This window comes from Bos mutus, chromosome 6 (genome assembly GCF_027580195.1).
Source record: "Bos mutus isolate GX-2022 chromosome 6, NWIPB_WYAK_1.1, whole genome shotgun sequence".
NCBI classification, from domain to species: Eukaryota; Metazoa; Chordata; class Mammalia; order Artiodactyla; family Bovidae; genus Bos; species Bos mutus.
The window spans coordinates 98849723-98869271 of record NC_091622.1 but is presented as its reverse complement, the minus strand read 5'-3'; positions in this window follow the sequence as shown (position 1 = coordinate 98869271).

Genomic DNA, 19549 nt, shown 5'->3' with positions numbered 1-19549 from the left:
ATGCTACAACTCGCGTGAAGGGGTGCAGACCTCTCTTTAAGCTCCTCATTTCCTTTCTTTCAGGTATATACCCAGAAAGGAGAATTCTGGATCATATGGTAGTCCTAGTTTTACTTTTCTGAGGCGCCTCCATACTCTTCTGCATAGTGGCAGTACTGATTTACACTGCACCAACAGTGCACAAGGAGTCCTTTTGCTCCACATCCTCGCCAGCACTTGTTATCTCTCGTCCTTTTGCTAATAGTCCTTTTAACGGGTATGGAGTGATATGTCACCGTGGTTTTTGGTTTGCATTTCTCTGGTGATTGGTGACGTTCAACACCTTTACATGTGCCTGTTGGCTATCTCTACGTCTTCTTTGGGAAAACTTATTTTCAGATCCTCTGCCCGTTTTCATTCAGATGATTTATTTTTACTATTGAGTTGTACATCCATAACCTGTAAAACTTTTGAACTGTGGTGTTGGAGAAGACTGTTGAGAGTCCCTTGGATGGCAAGGAGATCAAACCAGTCAATCCTAAAGGAAATCAATCCTGAATATTCACTGGAAAGACTAATGCTGAAGCTGAAGCTCCAATACTTTGGCCACCTGATGCGGAGATCTGACTCATTGGAAAAGACCCTGATGCTGGGAAAGATCGAAGGCAGGAGAAGGGGACGACAGAGGATGAAATGGTTGGATGGTGTCACTGACTCGATGGACATGAGTTTGAGCAAGCTTCGGGAGTTGGTGAAGGACAGAGAAGCCTGTCATGCTGTAGTCCATGGGGTTGCAAAAAGTCAGACATGACTGAGTGACTGAACTGAACTGGATTCAATCTGTAAGACTATCCCTCTCAGGAACTGAAGCCAGGTACACGATAGCAAGATGGCTAACCAGATAGAAAATGTGGTAAGGCTTTGCCTTCCTTCTGATAGTCTGAGTTCCCATTTCTTTTATAACTCTTTCCATCCATGCAATTTTGCATATCATTCTTAGGAAAAATCTGGAAGACAAGGTGGACCACAGCATGAAGAGACTTGTAGAGACAGAAAAGAAGTTGGGGAATATCTGCCCAGCGTGGGTCTGCAGAATGACTGGCAGCAGGTAGGAGATGGTGGTAAGGATGGATGCGGAGCAAGCATGTTCTTCCTTTAAAGACTATGGTACACCTGGGTTAACCTGGTGACAATATGAGTGGAGAACAGGAGAGTTCATTTTCTCAAGCAAGAAATGACTGCATTCAGTAATAGATCAAATGACGGGATTGAAGGAGAAAGAGTGAAAGATACGGCCTATGATTTATGTTTTGGAGCAAGTAATTTGCAATAAAAGAGAAGAAATAATTAACAAACAAGTCCTTTATTAAGCATCCATGTGTGGGTGGCAAGTCACTTCAGTTATATCCAACTCTTTGCAACCCTAAGGACTGTAGGCTTCCAGCCTCCTCTGTCCATGGGATTCTCCAGGTAAGAATACTGGAGTGGATTGCCATGCCCTCCTCCAGGGGAGCTCCTTGACCCAGGGAATAAAACTTCATCTTCTGCAACCCTTGCACTGCTGGCAGATTCTTTACTTCTGAGCCACCAGGGAAGCCCTATTAAGTATCTGCTGCTGCTGCTGCTGCTAAGTCACTCCAGTTGTGTCCGACTCTGTGCGACCCCATTGATGGCAGCCCACTAGGCTCCTCTGTCCCTGGCATTCTCCAGGCAAGAACACTGGAGTGGGTTGCCATTTCCTTCTCCAAAGCATGAAAGTGAAAAGTGAAAGTGAAGTCGCTCAGTTGTGTCCGACTCAGTGACCCACAGACTGCAGCCTACCAGGCTCCTCTGTCCATGGGATTTTCCAGGCAAGAGTACTGGAGTGGGGTGCCATCGCCTTCCACTTTGCATCTAATACTGTGCTCAGAGCATCAGGGGGTGCAAAAGAAATGGAAGACCTGTTTTCTGCCATAAGAAAACCATGATGCAGTTTGAGATAGTGGGACTGTTCATGCATAGGAACATATACATTTATAATAACAATAATACTAGTGATTTCTCTTTATTGGGGTTAATTGTGGGAGAGGTCCATTGCTAAGCACTTTCTATATCATTTGGTTAAATTCTCATACAGACTTATGACAGCAACACTATCTAAACTTAAGCATGAATAAAGTAACTAAGTTTCACTGAGGAGCCAGCTGAGCTTCACAAGGATGCTTGTCCTTGACTAGTGCTGTAGTTGCTCAAAAATTTCAGAGGAGAAAATGAGGCTTTGAGACATTGTCTGAGTCACAAGGCTTGTTGTTGTTTAGTGCCTCAGTCGTGTCTGACTCTTTTGTGACCCCATGGACTATGTAGCCCACAGGCTCCTCTGTCCATGGGGTTCTCCAGGCAAAAATACTGGAGTGGGTTGTTACTTTCTTCTCCAAAGTCACTTGGCTAATGAGCTTCTAACAAGGGCTGAATCGCAAACCTCAGATCAGATCAGTCGCTCAGTTGTGTCTGACTCTTTGCGACCCCATGAATCGCAGCACGCCAGGCCTCCCTGTCCATCACCTCCCTGTTCACTCAGACTCATGTCCATCGAGTCAGTGATGCCATCCAGCCATCTCATCCTCTGTCGTCCCCTTCTCCTCCTGCCCCCAATCCCTCCCAGCATCAGAGTCTTTTCCAATGAGTCAACTCTTCGCATGAGGTGGCCAAAGTACTGGAGTTTCAGCTTTAGCATCATTCCTTCCAAAGAAATCCCAGGGCTGATCTCCTTCAGAATGGACTGGTTGGATCTCCTTGCAGTCCAAGGGACTCTCAAGAGTCTTCTCCAACACCACAGTTCAAAAGCATCAATTCTTCGGCGCTCAGCCTTCTTCACAGTCCAACTCTCACATCCATACATGACCACTGGAAAAACCATAGCCTTGACTAGAGAACCTTTGTTGGCAAAGTAATGTCTCTGCTTTTGAATATGCTATCTATGTTGGTCATAACTTTCCTTCCAAGGAGTAAGCATCTTTAATTTCATGGCTGCAGTCACCATCTGTAGTGATTTGGGAGCCCAGAAAAATGAAGTCTGACACTGTTTCCACTGTTTCCCCGTCTATTTCCCATGAAGTGGTGGGACCGGATGCCATGATCTTTGTTTTCTGAATGTTGAGCTTTAAGCCAACTTTTTCACTCTCCACTTTCACTTTCATCAAGAGGCTTTTGAGTTCCTCTTCACTTTCTGCCATAAGGGTGGTGTCATCTGCATATCTGAGGTTATTGACCTTTCTCCCGGCAATCTTGATTCCAGCTTGTGTTTCTTCTAGTCCAGCGTTTCTCATGATGTACTCTGCATATAAGTTAAATAAACAGGGTGACAATATACAGCCTTGATGTACTCCTTTTCCTATTTGTAACCAGTCTGTTGTTCCATGTCCAGTTCTAACTGTTGCTTCCTGACCTGTGTACAAATTTCTCAAGAGGCAGATCAGGTGCTCTGGTATTTCCATCTCTTGAAGAATTTTCCACAGTTTATTGTGATCCACACAGTCAAAGGCTTTGGCATAGTCAATAAAGCAGAAGTAGATGCTTTTCTGGAACTCTCTTGCTTTTTCCATGATCCAGTGGATGTTGGCAATTTGATCTCTGGTTCCTCTGCCTCTTCTAAAATCAGCTTGAACATCAGGAAGTTCACGGTTCACGTATTGCTGAAGCCTGGCTTGGAGAATTTTGAGCATTACTTTACTAGCATGTGAGATGAGTGCAATTGTGCGGTAGTTTGAGCATACTTTGGCATTGCCTTTCTTTGGGATTGAAATGAAAACTGACCTTTTCCAGTCCTGTGGCCACTGCTGAGTTTTCCAAATTTGTTGGCATATTGAGTGCAGCACTTTCACAGCATCATCTTTCAGGATTTGGAATAGCTCAACTGGAATTCCATCACCTCCACTAGCTTTGTTCATAGTGATGCTTTCTAAGGCCCACTTGACTTCACATTCCAGGATGTCTGGCTCTAGGTCAGTGATCATACCATCGTGATTATCTGGGTTGTGAAGATCTTTTTTGTACAGTTCTTCTGTGTATTCTTGCCACCTCTTCTTGATATCTTCTGCCCCTGTTAGGTCCATACAATTTCTGTCCTTTATCGAGCCCATCTTTGCATGAAATGTTCCCTTGGTATCTCTAATTTTCTTGAAGAGATCTCTAGTCTTTCCCATTCTGTTGTTTTCCTCTGTTTCTGTGCATTGATCACTGAGGAAGGCTTTCTTATCTCTTCTTGCTATTCTTTGGAACTCTGCATTCAGATGCTTATATCTTTCCTTTTCTCCTTTGCTTTTCACTTCTCTTCTTTTCACAGCTATTTGTAAGGCCTCCCCAGACAGCCATTTTGCTTTTCTGCATTTCTTTTCCATGGGGATGGTCTTGATCCCTGTCTCCTGTACAATGTCACAAACCTCAGTCCATAGTTCATCAGGCACTCTATCTATCAGATCTAGTCCCTGAAATCTATTTCTCACTTCCACTGTATAATCATAAGGGATTTGATTTAGGTCATACCTGAATGGTCTAGTGGTTTTCCCTCCTTTCTTCAATTTCAGTCTGAATTTGGCAATAGGGAGTTTATGATCTGAGCCACAGTCAGTTCCTGGTCTTGTTTTTGTTGACTGTATAGAGCGTCTCCATCTTTGGCTGCAAATAATATAATCAATCTGATTTCGGTGTTGACCATCTGGTGATGTCCATGTATAGAGCCTCCTCTTGTGTTGTTGGAAGAGGGTGTTTGCTATGACTGGTACATTTTCTTGACAAAACTCTATTAGTCTTTGCCCTGCTTCATTCCATATTCCAAGGCCAAATTTGCCTGTTACTCCAGGTGTTTCTTGACTTCCTACTTTTGCATTCCAGTCCTCTATAATGAAAAGGACATCTTTTTTGCGTGTTAGTTCTAAAAGGTCTTGTAGGTCTTCATAGAACCATTCAACTTCAGCTTCTTCAGCATTACTCGTTGGGGCATAGACTTGGATTGCTGTGATATTGAATGGTTTGCCTTGGAAACGAACAGAGATCATTCTGTCGTTTTTGAGATTGCATCCAAGTACTGCATTTCAGACTCTTTTGTTGACCATGATGCCCAATCCATTTCTTCTGAGGGATTCCTGCCCGCAGTAGTAGATACAATGGTCATCTGAGTTAAATTCACCCATTCCAGTCCGTTTCAGTTCGCTGATTCCTAGAATGTCGACATTCACTCTTGCCATCTCTTGTTTGACCACTTCCAATTTGCCATGATTCATGGACCTGACATTCCAGGTTCCTATGCAATATTGCTCTTTATAGCATCGGACCTTGCTTCTATCACCAGTCACATCCACAGCTGGGAATTCTTTTTGCTTTGGCTCCATCCCTTCATTCTTTCTGGAGTTATTTCTGCACTGATCTCCAGTAGCATATTGGGCACCTACTGACCTGGGGAGTTTCTCTTTCAGTATTCTATCATTTTGCCTTTTCATTCTGTTCATTCTGACAGAATGTGGTCCACTGGAGAAGGGAATGGCAAACCACTTCAGTATTCTTGCCTTGAGAACCCCATGAACAGTATGAAACGCAAACCTAGATCAGCCTAATTCTAAAACTGAATTCATCAATATACAATACAATGCTGAATTGTCTGGATGTATTTACTCCTAAATACGTTTAAGATTTTTTCAAGGTAATGCAGAAGTTCTAGCAGAACCAGCTTTCACATGAAAACTGCTGGATGTATACTTCTGGGTAAGTCTTATTCGTGAGAACTTTGTACCTTCCATTTCCTGTGTTCATGCCTTTGACTCACAAAGGACTTTATTATTTCTAAATGGGCGCAACTGATGGCTGAGTAGCTTTGCATTTACACAAGCTCTCTATGAAAATGCTATAAAGATCCTCCATTTGCTATAAAGCGTAGGCTGTGCTGTTGAAAGTGAAGGATTGTCAAGATAAATCAGGAAAAAAAAATAACAGAACCAAAGACTGTGTTGGAGAGTATCTTAAAGAGCCTATACTTCAGAAATATTTCCTTGGAATGTTTTAAGGAAACACAATTTGTTTAAAGGGGTTCAGCCACCCTTTACACTCTTCAGGATCAAATGCTCCCAGCTGGCTAGAAGCGGGTAACAAAGCAGTGCAGTGTGATCCCGTTTCAAATCCATAGGCTCTGTGGGTTTCAGAGTTTCCCTTTTGTGTGTGGCATGGAGCAAACTTTCGAGAGAGTTAATGTAAATCCTGACATTCTCATTCTGCATCTAGATGGCTGATTTTGGATAAATAGTCCTCATGGGCAAAATATTCTTGTGGCCCTTCCGTTCGGATCTCTTCCAACAGCTCCATTCATTTTTTGGGGCTTTCCAATCCATTTTCCAATTGTTTAATTCCCAAGGCAAATCTTTTAAAGTCACCCTCCTCCCGTCTCCTTTCCTCCTCGCAAGCAAACTGTGCTACAAAAGCCGAGGCCTTCCCCGGCCCTGTTTACTTAGAGTGCAAACCGTATTCAAGCCAGCGATGTCAGATTAAAGGAAGAAAGGAGCGAGAAATCAAAGCCTTAAACTGCACATAAAAGGCAATCGCTGGCAACCAATCTGTTCGACTTCCAACTATTTGCACTTTATGAATAAAGGTCAATCTGTTATTGGCACCCAAATGTTAATGTTCTTATGAGGGTTTAAGCTGCTTTAACAGCTGAATAAGTGAGAGTGAGCCATAGGGCCACACCTAATCATTCAGGCCCAGCTGGGACGCGGGGGAGCGTCTCAAAAAGGCAGGAGATGCAGAGGGTACCTCTGGGGGATTGGCCAAGGGGAGAGGGCCCTGCATTGCATGAGGGGGTAGTGAGGGGTAAGAGACGACGAAATGACTTGCTATTATACACAGGAAGCTCAAGAAGAAACGTGCCTGTCCCTTTTTTCTTCCCGTCTGTTCCGCATGCTGCTTGCTAGCATTAGCAGCTACCCCTGGCCCAGGCTTTTGCAACTTTATATCATCAATTCTCTTGTATTATGTATTTGAATTTTCTCTTTGCAAAACAATACTGAGAGCTGAGCTCAGAGAAATGGCAACAAACCCACCATGGAACTGAAGATGAACTGTTTTCACCCAAAACAATCAAGAGGATGCTGGTCAGATAACCAATGACCAATTTCAGAATGACAGTCAGAGTTGGCTGAACTATTTCTGCATGTAGCCCTCCTCCCTCTGACCCAAGACTGCCTTTTCTCCCTCCCCAAATAAAGAAAAACACTTGGTATTCTGCATCTAGGCAGAAAAAAAGTGTGTTTGAGTCAAATACAGCTCTACTGTACCTCAAATTATTCCATGTGAATGGAGGCAACGTGAAACTGGAAGACAGATTTGTTTTGTCCCCTGAATGTATGAAGTGAACAACATACATTCACTTTCTGTTCATGATTCTCCTGAACAGAATCAGGAGTTTCTGGCTCTGTTCCTGACCAAATGTCCCATATCCTCCTCCTTAGGCCTAAGTTTCACTGTCTGTAAAATGATAGTTCCCTTTAAAATCTCATTCAGCTCTGCTGTCCTCTCTTGACAATTTTTTTTCCAACCATCTAATGAGGATATGTTACTGTGAAGTGAAAGGAAGTGATTTATTTGAGAAAAACTTTAAATAACTAGAATGTCATAGTCAAAGCTATAGTTTTTCCAGTAGCCATGTACGGATGTGAGAGTTGGACCATAAAGAAGGCTGAGTGCCAAAGAATTGATGCTTTTGAACTATGGTCCTGGATAACTCTTGAGAGTACCTTGGACTACAAGGAGATCAAACCAGTCAACCCTAAGGAAGTCAACCCTGATTATTTATTGGAAGGACTGATGCTGATGCTGAAGCTCCAATGCTTTGGCCACCTGATGTGAAGAGCTGACTCATTGGAAAAGACCCTAATGCTGGGAAAGATTGAAGGCAGAAGGAGAAGGGAGACATGGAGGATGAGATGGTTACATAGCATCACCAACTCAATGGACATGAATTTGAGCAAACTCCAGGAGATAATGAAGGAAAGGGAAGCCTGGTGTGCTGCAGTCCACGGGGTTGCAAAGAGTCGGACATGATTTAGCAACTGAATAACAACATGTAAGGTATCATCATTATAAATAGGACTTTTGTGGAAAATGTAGGATATACTCAAAGCTGGGCTTTGAGCGGGACTGAGGACTGTTGCTCATCCTCACCCATTGTAGTGTGAGCAGAAGCAGACTGCTATGTCCTCCCCCATTTCCTCTCTTAAGCTTTTGTGGTCAGTTCCCCCACTAGGTCCATTCTGCTTCCCTCATGTCTCAGTTGGTAAAGAATCTGCCTGCAATGCAGCAGACACAGATTCAATCCCTGGGTCAGGAAGATCCCCTGGCGTAGGAAATGGCAACCCACTCCAGTATTTTTGCCTGGTGTATCCCATGGACAGAGGAGCTTGGCAGGCTGCTGGCCATAGAGTCACAATCAGACACGACTGAGCACGTGTGCATGCACACATAAACACAATATGCAACTTTGATACACCAGGCGGAAGCGACTCCCCATCCATTTCTGTCCTGTGATTTCACACATTCCTTGCTGGATTATTTCTGTACCTTTCTGTCTCTTCCACAGGTCGACAGACTCTGAAGTCTGGAACTCTGCCCTAATTCCCTTTATTTTCCTTGTATTGCCTGAGATGGTCCAGAACATGCAATATCCCTTTGCGGAAGAGAATTCAAATAATGCTTGCTCTCTTGTCTTTTAAATAAATTGATTTATTTTTCAAACGGATAATAAATTCAACTTATAAGTTAACTCATAAAAAGTAGATCCTACTTGCTACCTCTCCCTGTCCTCAATTTCCTGACCAGTAATCAATTGTTACTATTTCTTTTGTGCTATTCTTTGTCTTTCTCTTTCTTTTTTATTTTAAAAATATTTATTTATATATTTGGCTGTGTCGGGACTTACTTGCTGCATGGGAGATCTTTAGTTTCAGCACATGAACCCCTAGTTATGGCATGTGGGACTCAGTTTTCCAAAAAGGGATCAAACCCAGGCCCCTGAATTGGAAGCATAGACTCTCAACCCACTGGACCACTGGGGAAGTTCTCTTTCTTTTTAAAACCTCTTTCCAAGTCAAGAAAAGTAAAATTGAGAATATATGTCAGAGTGGTTTTAAAACCAAGGGAGGAAGAGTATCACAAAATACAAAGAATGGTTCTTAGGAGACAATGCTTTCCAGTGCAAACAACAGCTGTTGCATCAGGCAGTCCAGGTTCTGGGAGAGTGCAAGGATGATATTAACAAGCTGTGGGCTTCCCTGGTGGCTCAGACGGTAGAGAATCCACTTGCAATGTGGGAGATCTGGGTTCGATCCCTGGGTTGTGAAGATCCCCTGGAGGAGGGCATGACAACCCACTCCAGTATTCTTGCCAGGAAAATCCCCATGAACAGAGGAGCCTGGCAGGCTGAAGTCCATGGGGTCACAAAGAGTCGGACATGACTGAATGACCAAGCACAGAACAGTCTTATCAGGTAAGACCTTTAACTTCACTGGGCCTTTTGGGTTCATGTCCATTGAACTTTGCATCTCTACAGTTCTCTGATGCTTCTCTAGACAAGAGTAATTTCCCCAAATCAGAGAATCAGTGTCTGAGAAAATGAATTCTGTATTAGCATTTTTCAATCAGGAATTTAACCTTCGAGCTGGCGAAGCGGCTTTGCCAAATCAATCTATTTAGGAAATTAAAAATAAAATTAGGCACATTTATTGCAAATTAAAGTGAACTGGAATTGAACAGTTCTAACTGGTGCCAGAAGAGAAATGTCCCAGCTAGATCTTCATGCCAGCAAGACTAAGAGGGCCAGTCCTGAGTGCTGTGCACTTCTTCTGGAGCGAGGACTTTCATCCTTGCTTCCTCAGATGGGATTGGGAGGAGGGGGTGAGGGCTGGGGGCGGGGAGGGCTCTGTGTCCAGTCTTTTATGTATATATGTGTTGGATTAGTCAGCATCCTGACAGGAAGCAGCTCTCACACTCAAACTGGGTAATTAGAACTGAAAGTGTTGCTCAGTTGTATCCGACTCTTTGTGACCCTTATGGACTTCAGACTGCTGGGCTCCTCTGTCCATGGGACTTCCCAGTCAAGAATACCAGAGTGAGTTGCCATTTCCTTTTCCAGGGGATCTTCAACCCAGGGATCAAACTTGAGTCTCTCATGTCTCCTGCATTGGCAGATGGGTTCTTTACCACTGCATGTTAAGTCGCTTCAGTTGTGTCAGATTCTTTGCAACCCTACGGACTGTAGCCAGCCAGGCTCCTCCATGGGATTCTCCAGGAAAGAATACTGGAGTGGGTTGCCATGCCCTCCTCTAGGGGATCTTCCCGACCCAGGGATCGAACCCATGTCTCTTACATCTCCTGTATTGGCAGGGGGTTCTTTACCACTAGTGCCGCCTATTAGGAGACAGCACAATAGAGGACTTCCCTTGTGGTCCAGTGGTTAAGGCTCCACGCTCCCAATGCAGACACACAGGGGGTTTGAACCCTGGTTGGTCAGGGAACTAAGATCCCACAAACCATGTGGTGCAGTCAATAAACAAACAAACAAGCTGATAAATATGAATTTTTTTTAAAAAATGAAGAGAGCATAATAATGGGCTATTTACAAAGGACTGGGCAGGGTTTCTGAAAATGAAAAAAGGATAATCCAGTACCCTGGAGTTAGCAGGGGAAAATGGGTATCACTCACCCATTGACCTGAAGGGGTCAGGAGGAGTAATTCTGGAGAAGACAGCTGTATGGAAAGAGCTTCCTGAAAAGAATTTCCACCTGTAATGTCCACCTGTCCTTTCTTGCCTGGGTACATGCCTGCCAGCTCATCCTTCAGTATTTCCTGGGGTGTCTGCTCTGCTGGAAGGCACCCCCTGAGTTCAGCAGTCTGGGCTGAGGGCACACACTGGTTGTCATGTGAGAATCAGGTGAATCTTTCCATCATAACTCGTACCATATTCTTTCATAATAATAGCCTTTTTACTTTTCTCTGAATCCTCCATGTCTGTGTACTTCTGGAGAGCATTGATTCTATTGTATTGAGCTTGTTTCCTTGGTCTCCTGTCAAGTGTTTGTGGGAATGATGGGAAGGAAGGAAATGATAGCACAGTTACACCATTATTGTTCAGGGGCCTGGACTGTACTTACAGGCAGTTCTCTAGGTGCCTGCAGGGGCAGAGGAACACTAGATACGGGTTTACCTCTTGCAGTGATCACAAATTGGGCACGCACTTTGCTAACTTGCATCTCCAGATGCTATAGCTATTGAATTTACATGATACCCATTACTGAGGCTGTAGGAGAGGGAAATCAGGAATTAGGAAACCTAAAAGTTTGCTCTAAGTCTTATGTTTAAGAATTAACCCTAAGGCAATTACTGGCAAAATATGAAAGAAAGGATGTTTATGATTTTTCATTACAGAGGAGTTTGCAAAAGAAAAAACTAAAGGCAACCTAAGTCCATCATTCAGATTTATTAATTAAATTATGATACTTATATACAATAAAATATATGTAAATATGAAACATGATGAGGTAGACACATGGAAAGATGCTTATAATATATTGTGTGAAAAGCAAGTTGCCTACTTATATGATCAATATTTTTATAAGTTATATTCCCAGTTCTGTGTATTTGGTCAAGTTATTTAACCTCTCCAAGCTTCACTTTCCTCTTTTGTAAGTTACATCGACTTCAAGGAGTTATTCTAAGAAGTAAATGCAAATATCCAAGATACCAGAGATAGTACCTGGTTCATTGTAAGAAGTTAATATATGCTACCTCTTATTACAGTCATTATTGACATAACCTATCTCTATGAAAAAGAAAGATATATGAAAAGATGTTTATAAAATATTTCTGGTAATTATTGGTATGCATTTTACTTTCTTCTTTGTACATTTCTATATTACTTGAATTTATTTCTCAGTGATCATCTATCAATTTTGCAACATTAAAGTTATTAAACTTTTGTTTTAATTCTCTCTTTGCCACTTACTCTGTATATTTGGGGAAGTAAGTGGCTACCCCTGAGCCTTATTTTCCTCATTTATAAAATAGAAAGAACTATTCATTTCTTTTCTACCTCAGAAGACTTCACTACAGATCGAATGACTTATTAGATTTACCTATGTTCTTGGAAAACTACAAAGTACTGTACAAATATTAGATATTATTTTTATTGCTTTTGTTATTTGTATTAATTTCCTTGGGATCGCTTACTTGGAATATTTTTCCTACTTCTCCTCTGGATGTTTAACAGGAGACAAGTAGCCATTCTGAAAGGAGGCCTCACTGAAGCCCATAAATGGTGGATTTGCTTGTAACATCACTGATCTGCTACCATCCTCATGATGTACCGAAAAGTCCTAGCCACCAAATTACTGACAGTGCAAAATATTTTATGAGCTTACTCTTGCCCTGGTTTACTTTCATTGCGCGTGGAGATCCCTCTCTTCTTTTTGGGACCCCGAGTCTCTCCCCTTTCTGGGCGGGTTTGTCTATTGCCACGCGCGCTGCTCACTTGCGCTCCTAACACGAGGGAGAGGTGAGCCCTTCTCGGCCAACGTAGGGGGACTCCGCGAAGGGGAACGTATGGATTTGGGAGGCGAGCCACCGCGCTGGTTCCGGAGGTGGAGCAGGCGTGGGGAGTCCCCTGGGATTTGGTCCTCGTTGCCGTCGTTTCTGACGCATCATCTCCTTCCCCTTCACTCATGAAAGATGCAGACGTCTTCAGGGAGGAGGTCCAACTCGAGCTTGACAGCACTCTGGGAACACAAGGAGGGACCTGTAGTCAAAACCCGGCAAAGCTGAAGGAGGTCTTTGTGCACAGAAGCTGTCCTGCTGTAACCGTCCCCCCTCGCCAGATGAGTGCCAATTTATTTTCCAGTGAAGACACCCGTGGTTGTGTGTGTTGGGGGGCGGGCGGTGGAGTAAGCAGGAGGGGACACAAAGGAAAAGGCGCCCTTGGCACTGACCACAGGAGCGAGCGCCCAAGGGGCACCCGCCCAGCGCGTGTCTGGGAGGTGCCCCCTGCCGCCCCCTGCACAGCTCTGGAGCGGCATGTGCTTGGTGAATATTTGTGCAACAAGATTATGAATATTCCTCTTTGGTGATACCGTCAAGAAATGCGACTCATTTTTTTTTTTTTTTTTTTGAAGGGAGGGAGCAGACGGGGTCCTGCGACTAAGAGATAGCGTTTGGTTCCTTAACAGATGAGGAACCTACTTCTAGCGGGACGTGTTGAATGAGGCTGAGTGTTTCTGGCTTCCGTGGCGCTCCCGCCCCACCGTCCCGGGCTTTTGACCGCAACTTTCAGTACATATTGGGCTCTTGGTGTGTGCAGGATTTAAGGCCTCCCTGCGAACCAGAAAAAAGAACCTCGGCTCTCTCCTTTCCCACTCTTTGGAAGGTTGCAGTCCAAGCCTATAAAAGTCATTTCCATTTTCAAAAGCAGAGTTGGTGAAACACTTTGGAAACTTTCCCTGCACCAACCCCCCTTCTCCCCAGGCCCCCTTCAACCCGCCCCACTCCATCTTCTTGTTCGAGAAATGCAAATCTCAAGCCAATCCTATTTTATGTTAAAAAGTGAAAAACATTTCAATGTATTCTTGTCTTGTATGACTGGCTGAGAGCCTCTAAATCCCCGCCATTTACCAAATTAAACTAATTGAAAGTGCTTCCAAAAGCCACATCTGTAGGCTGACGTTGGTCCCTGCCTTTCACTTTGGGCTCGGGGAACTGTTCTCCATTCCATTGATCCCTGAATAGTCATGCCTGTCAGGAAGCCACATCAGCCATTATCATTCTAATTTTACTGCCTTTCTTGGTCCCTAATCTAATTTGCAATGATGCTTAAGCATTTCGCAAGGCCATAGCACTTTCTTCAGAATTTCAACAAGAGCATTAAACCCCCAATTTACATTAATGAAGTGCACATTTAATTAGGGGAGAGGGTAAATGGAGGGCTCTTCAGGAGCAGTTTGTGTGATATGATAGACACTCCAGAAGAGAAGGAGACAGATCTGATCAAAGACGTGCCTAAAAGAGGCTGCCTTTCTCTCTCCCACCCACTGGTTTCCTCCCAGTCTCCTCTTCTCCTCACCCTTGCATCAACCAACTCAACCTCTCTTAAATTTGCTTCACAGCCATGACGATAAAATTATGAAAGCAGACCTGTCAACAAGGGAGCGTCAGGCAAAGAACTCTCTAAGAGGATCATGTGGTTTTCAGCTCCCCTGCTCCTCAGCCCCTCTCCCCAAAGGGGAGATTAACTTGTTCTTTTAAATAATGAGAAACATAGGAAACCATCTCCAGTCTCCTGTTTAATGAATGCATTAGGCACACAGGCTGAACAGCACAGTGGTGCTACACAAACTTGGCTGACTGCGGTGAGAGGGGTGGGGAGGGGGAGGGGCGGAGATGAATTTCTGTTCATAGATCCATGCAATGAATGCATTACCGCATATTAGCAGAGAGGCAGTGACGTCACGCCGTTGCATCTCGCTGGGGCCAATGCTTCTGACGCAGAGGTGGCAGGTTTGTGCACGTCTGCATTCCCTTGCTTGTTTATCTTTGGACAAAAAATATTTTCCTTCTTTTAGTGCAGCCTGTTAAATGTGCATTTTCACCACGCATGCATTTTCTCTTGTTCTGGAATCACTTAGTTCTAGAACCTTACTCTTGTTCTAGAACACTTAGTGTCTTCTTAATCTGTAGTTGATGAGTTGCAAAGGTGGGAGCAAAACTTCCTGGATGAATTTCATTTTTTGGAATTTTGATAGTCTTCCTTCAAGTTTTCTTCCTTCGTGATGGAATAATAACAATGATGGTAATGATGATGATGGTAGTAATAGTAGCTCTCAGAAATCTAGTGATGTGCATAGAAGAAGAGCAAGTCAGTAATAAAACGCTGTTTTGTGCTTAACCTTTTGGCAAAGATTGTTATTTTGTGGCTAAAAATAAAAGCATTTGTTCAGAATAGGATGTCGTTTGCATGTTTCTCTCCAGTATGAAAGTTATAGATCATGGAAAAGTATATAGTTTACTAACTTACCAGCTAGACACGAATTTCTCTTTTCCCAATGCCTTATTTAGATACTTGATAACAAGTCACCCATCTTTAGAAACAAGCACCTTTTTCAAGCACTGACAGGCTGAGTATTTAATCTTTAAGGGTCATGGCTGTAAAATAAGCAGGAAACCACTTCCCTAAAGACACAGTCCATGGTCACTGCTCCCGTGGCTACTGCACCTTCGCTATGACTCTGAGTGGCAGGAAAGGAAGCCCTGAAAATAATCCTTTACTTGGATTTTGGACTTGAGCAAAGAAAATAAAAGAAGGCACTGTAGGGACACGGTAAACCATGGAATACTGAGGAATAGAGGAGGAGGTAAGCAACATGAGGACATTAGATAGTGAGCAGTAGTTTGGGAAAAAAATGAAATTTGAATAAAACAATTAAGGAGTGTGAGAAGACTAACACTTGCAATCTGAATATGTGAGCTGTTAGCAGATCTGAGTTAGAAGTGTGACGTGGGGCAAAGCACTTTATATGTCTAATATTTGATTTTCTCATTTGGAGAAATGGAGATAATGATCGTACTTTATAGTTTTTTTTCTAGAGATTAAATGAGATGTTGCATATAAAGTGCTTCTGATGGTGCCTCGCGTTTCATATGTGTGTGTGTTAGTTGCTCAGTCATGTCCAACTCTTTGAAACCCCATAGACTGTAGCCTGTCGGGCTCATCTGTCCATGGAATTCTCCAGGCAAGAATATTGAAGTGGGTTCCATTTCCTTCCCCAGGGGATCTTCCTGACCCAGGGATCAAACCCCCGTCTCCTGCATTGCAGACAGATTTTTTACCTTCTGACCACCAGGGAAGCCAGACAATGTCTAATAAACCCTCCATACATGAAGTTAAAGAGAATATAGTCAGAATATAAAGAGAATATAGAATAATTGTTACTAGAGAAAAAAGGAAAGATAAATGAATGGAACTCTAACAAGGATAGAGAAAATTTTGCAAGGGAATACCTACTTAAAGAAGGAGTGACCAGAGAAAGGAAGAAGAAATCACATTTGGTAACTGACATTGTAAGTGGAGGACTTTGTGTCTTTTCTTTGGATGTATCTAACAGAGAAAGAGAAGACTGTTAAAAGTCACATTAGAGAGGGAGAAAGTAAAATAGGTTGATGAGATATTTAAGAATTTGCATTTGATACTGACTCTTAGAATTTATCTTTTCCAGTAGCCATCTCAGTGGAGATTGATTTTTTTTTTTTAATGCAACTGGGAAAGTTCTGCCTGTGTCTGAAATTAGATGTGCTTTGCTTTCCATCTAAAACAAAACTGTGTCTCTTTGAAAAATACAGTCTCTGTACTCTCTTCTTCTCTTCCTCCTCCACTATGGTGATATTTCAGTGACATTCCTTACCCAGCATCTCTCCACGCCCAGAAAATCAATGCAAGATGTTTTAGACCCTCCTAGAGATATTTATGCATATACATGAAACCCAGTTTAGAATTTTGCCCTTCTTTAATCTCTTTGGTTGCGCCCAAGTCTAAAAGTCATATAAAATGTCAAAGCATTTAGCTCTTTTTCCCCCCTCTAGGTACAGAAATAATGCTCGTTTGTTTGCTTTGCTTCAGTCGTGTCTGACTTTTTGTGACCCCATGGACTGTAGCCCGCCAGGCTCCTCTGTCCATGGGGATTTTCCAGGCCAGAATACTGGAGTGGGTTGCCATGCCTTCCTCCTGACCCAAAGATGGAATCTCTTGCATCTTCTGCATTGGCAGGTGGATTCTTTACCTCTGGGCTTCCCTGTGGCTCAGCTGGTAAAGAATCCTCCTGCAATGCAGGAGATCTGGTTCCATCCCTGGGTTGGGAAGATCCCCTGAAGAAGAGAAAGGAACAGCTACTCACTCCAGTATTCTGGCCTGGAGAATTCCATGGAAGTGCCACAAATACCTGATCATCATTAGAAAGTTAAGAATAATACAGGACTCAGTGAAGTCAGTCTGACTCTTAGGGTATTTAGAGTCCACAAACTAACTGTGAAAATACTGTCTATGAGGAGGATTAGTTGCCATGGTACAGATTTGCTAGATACTTGGGAATCACCTCCACTCAAGTCTTCAATCCTGGCTTTTCAACCCACCCCCGCCTACCATGAAACTCAAAAACAGAAAGTGTAAGAGACGCCAGGCTAAGAATTGGTGCATATTGTTTTTGCACCAGGCACAGAGCTTGCTGCGCACCACTGGCCTCGTGGCTTCCTGGATCCAAGGCTGACTCCATTCATTGCTCAGGAAAAGCCTCCCCTCAGCAGCTTGATCTACAATTACAACATTCATTCCACATCTGAAAGGTGAAAGAGCTGCTGTATCCTGGTAGAGACTAATTCCTAATGAAATGGGTGATGGTTTTGTATGTGTGTATTTGCACAGCAGATGGACTGTGACTCTTTCTCAAGTGAAAGAAACCTGGTGCAGAGACTGAAGGATATACAGCCAAGACTTGCTCCAAGGACTGTGAGACTGTTCATACATAGGATGGTCTAAACCTGGTCCTCAAGGAGCCCACTCCATTTCTACCAATGAACGTCAATAAGGATTGCGATGACCTGGACATGGAAGCCTACTCAATTAATATAGCACACGTGTAAAAACAGGCAAATGCAGGGGGAAAAGTTGACTTTTAATTAAGATTTCTAACAATGTACTCAAAACCTATCAGAATAAGTGAGCTTGATCTTTCATGTAATTACACAATTTTCTGGATCTTCCTTTAATCCAGTTTAATTAGAAAAAGGAAGACTGCAAATAGAATACATCGTTAAGCAATTTTCTTGGTAGAATTGGACTAAGAATATCTAAGGCATATTTGTCTTTACACTAAATATACTGCCTGATGGCTTGTGAGAGTTAGGAACTTGAGCTCCTCAGTAAAGAAATTAAATCGATTCTTTGTGGACATCAACCTGTGTATAAAAATAGACAAGGGAAGAGACAAAAAGATGACAAAGTACACAGGCATTTTTTTAAAACATGGTATGCTTAGGAAGAAAAGCTATGTTACTCAGCTATCTCAAAGCTCTTGAAAATTGGTCAGATTTTGGTTTTGAGAAAGAAACAACCACAACAATAATAACAGCACCAACAACTTTACAATGTCCCCTCTAGCTTCAGGAAGGTGGTATATTCCACTCTCCATAGATGGAGTAACTGAGGGGCACTGAGAGATTCAGCAGTTGTCTGAAATCGCCCAACAAGCTGAAAATGGAGCCGCAGATGGCAGCCAAGTTTCCTGCCCTGAAAGTGAAGAGAGAGAGCTAAAAAAATAGGATTAGATTTGCAAGAGCATATAGATACTTTCCAAGGGCTTATCTGAACCATGTCTCCTCTCTGACCCTCTTTGAGTTTCCCCATCATAAGTAATAGTATAACCTCTTCTCTAAGTTATTCAAAAATGCATTTGTTATCCATAATAGAGAGAGAAGATCCAGCCAAATTATATTCTAATGTATCATAGCCTTGAACCCAGGGGCCATTTTGCATTGCTGACTAGGTGGTTGCTGAATTCATTACTATTCTGCCACAGTTTGTGTCAGCTTTGTCAAGAGGCAGATTACCCAGTTGTCTCCAATATTGTTATATTCATGGGCTTTTGGTGGAGTGGGGGGACAGGAAAAAATAAAAAGGAGAACAAGAATGAATACTTAGGTTTAATCTGCTCTGGATAAGTGTTAGCAGTCCTGTGAGTCTTTATTTCTGCATGGATAGATACAATTGTGCTGATGGGTGTTATATTATAGATAATGGGTGTGTTCCTGACAGAACTGCGTGTTTCCAGCTGAGGGAGGTATAATAGGGTGTAGAAGGGCCAAAGAAACTCAAGGGGTTAAGTATTTTGAATACTGGATGAAAAAGACCTATACTCTGAAATATATAAAACATTGATGAAGGAAATTGAACATACAAGGAAATAAAAAGATAGCCTGTGCTCTTGGATTGAAATAATTTATATTGTTTAAATGGCCACACTACCCAAAGTGATCCAAGGATTTAAAGCAATCCCTATCATTTTTCACAGAGCTAGAACAAATAATCCTGAAATTTATATGAGACAACAAAAGACCTTGAATTGCCAAAGTACTCCTGAGAAAAAATGAACAAAATTGAAGGTATCACCTGCTCTGACTTCAGGCTATACTACAAAGCTACAGTAGTTAAAACAGCATGGTGCTGGCATGAAAACAGACACATAGACCAATGGAACAGAATAGAAAGCCCAGAAATAAACCACCCACCTGTGGCCAGTTAATATATGACAAAGGAGATAAGACTATATAGTGGATAAAATATAGTCTATCCAGTAAGTGGTGCTGGCAACACTGAACAGCTACATGTAAAGGAATGAGATGAGAACACTTTTTCATATCACATACAAAAATAAACTCCCAGTGGATTACAAACTTAAATTTAAAGCATCAAACCGTAAAATTCCTAGAAGGAAGCATAGGCAGAGCACTCTTTGACATAAA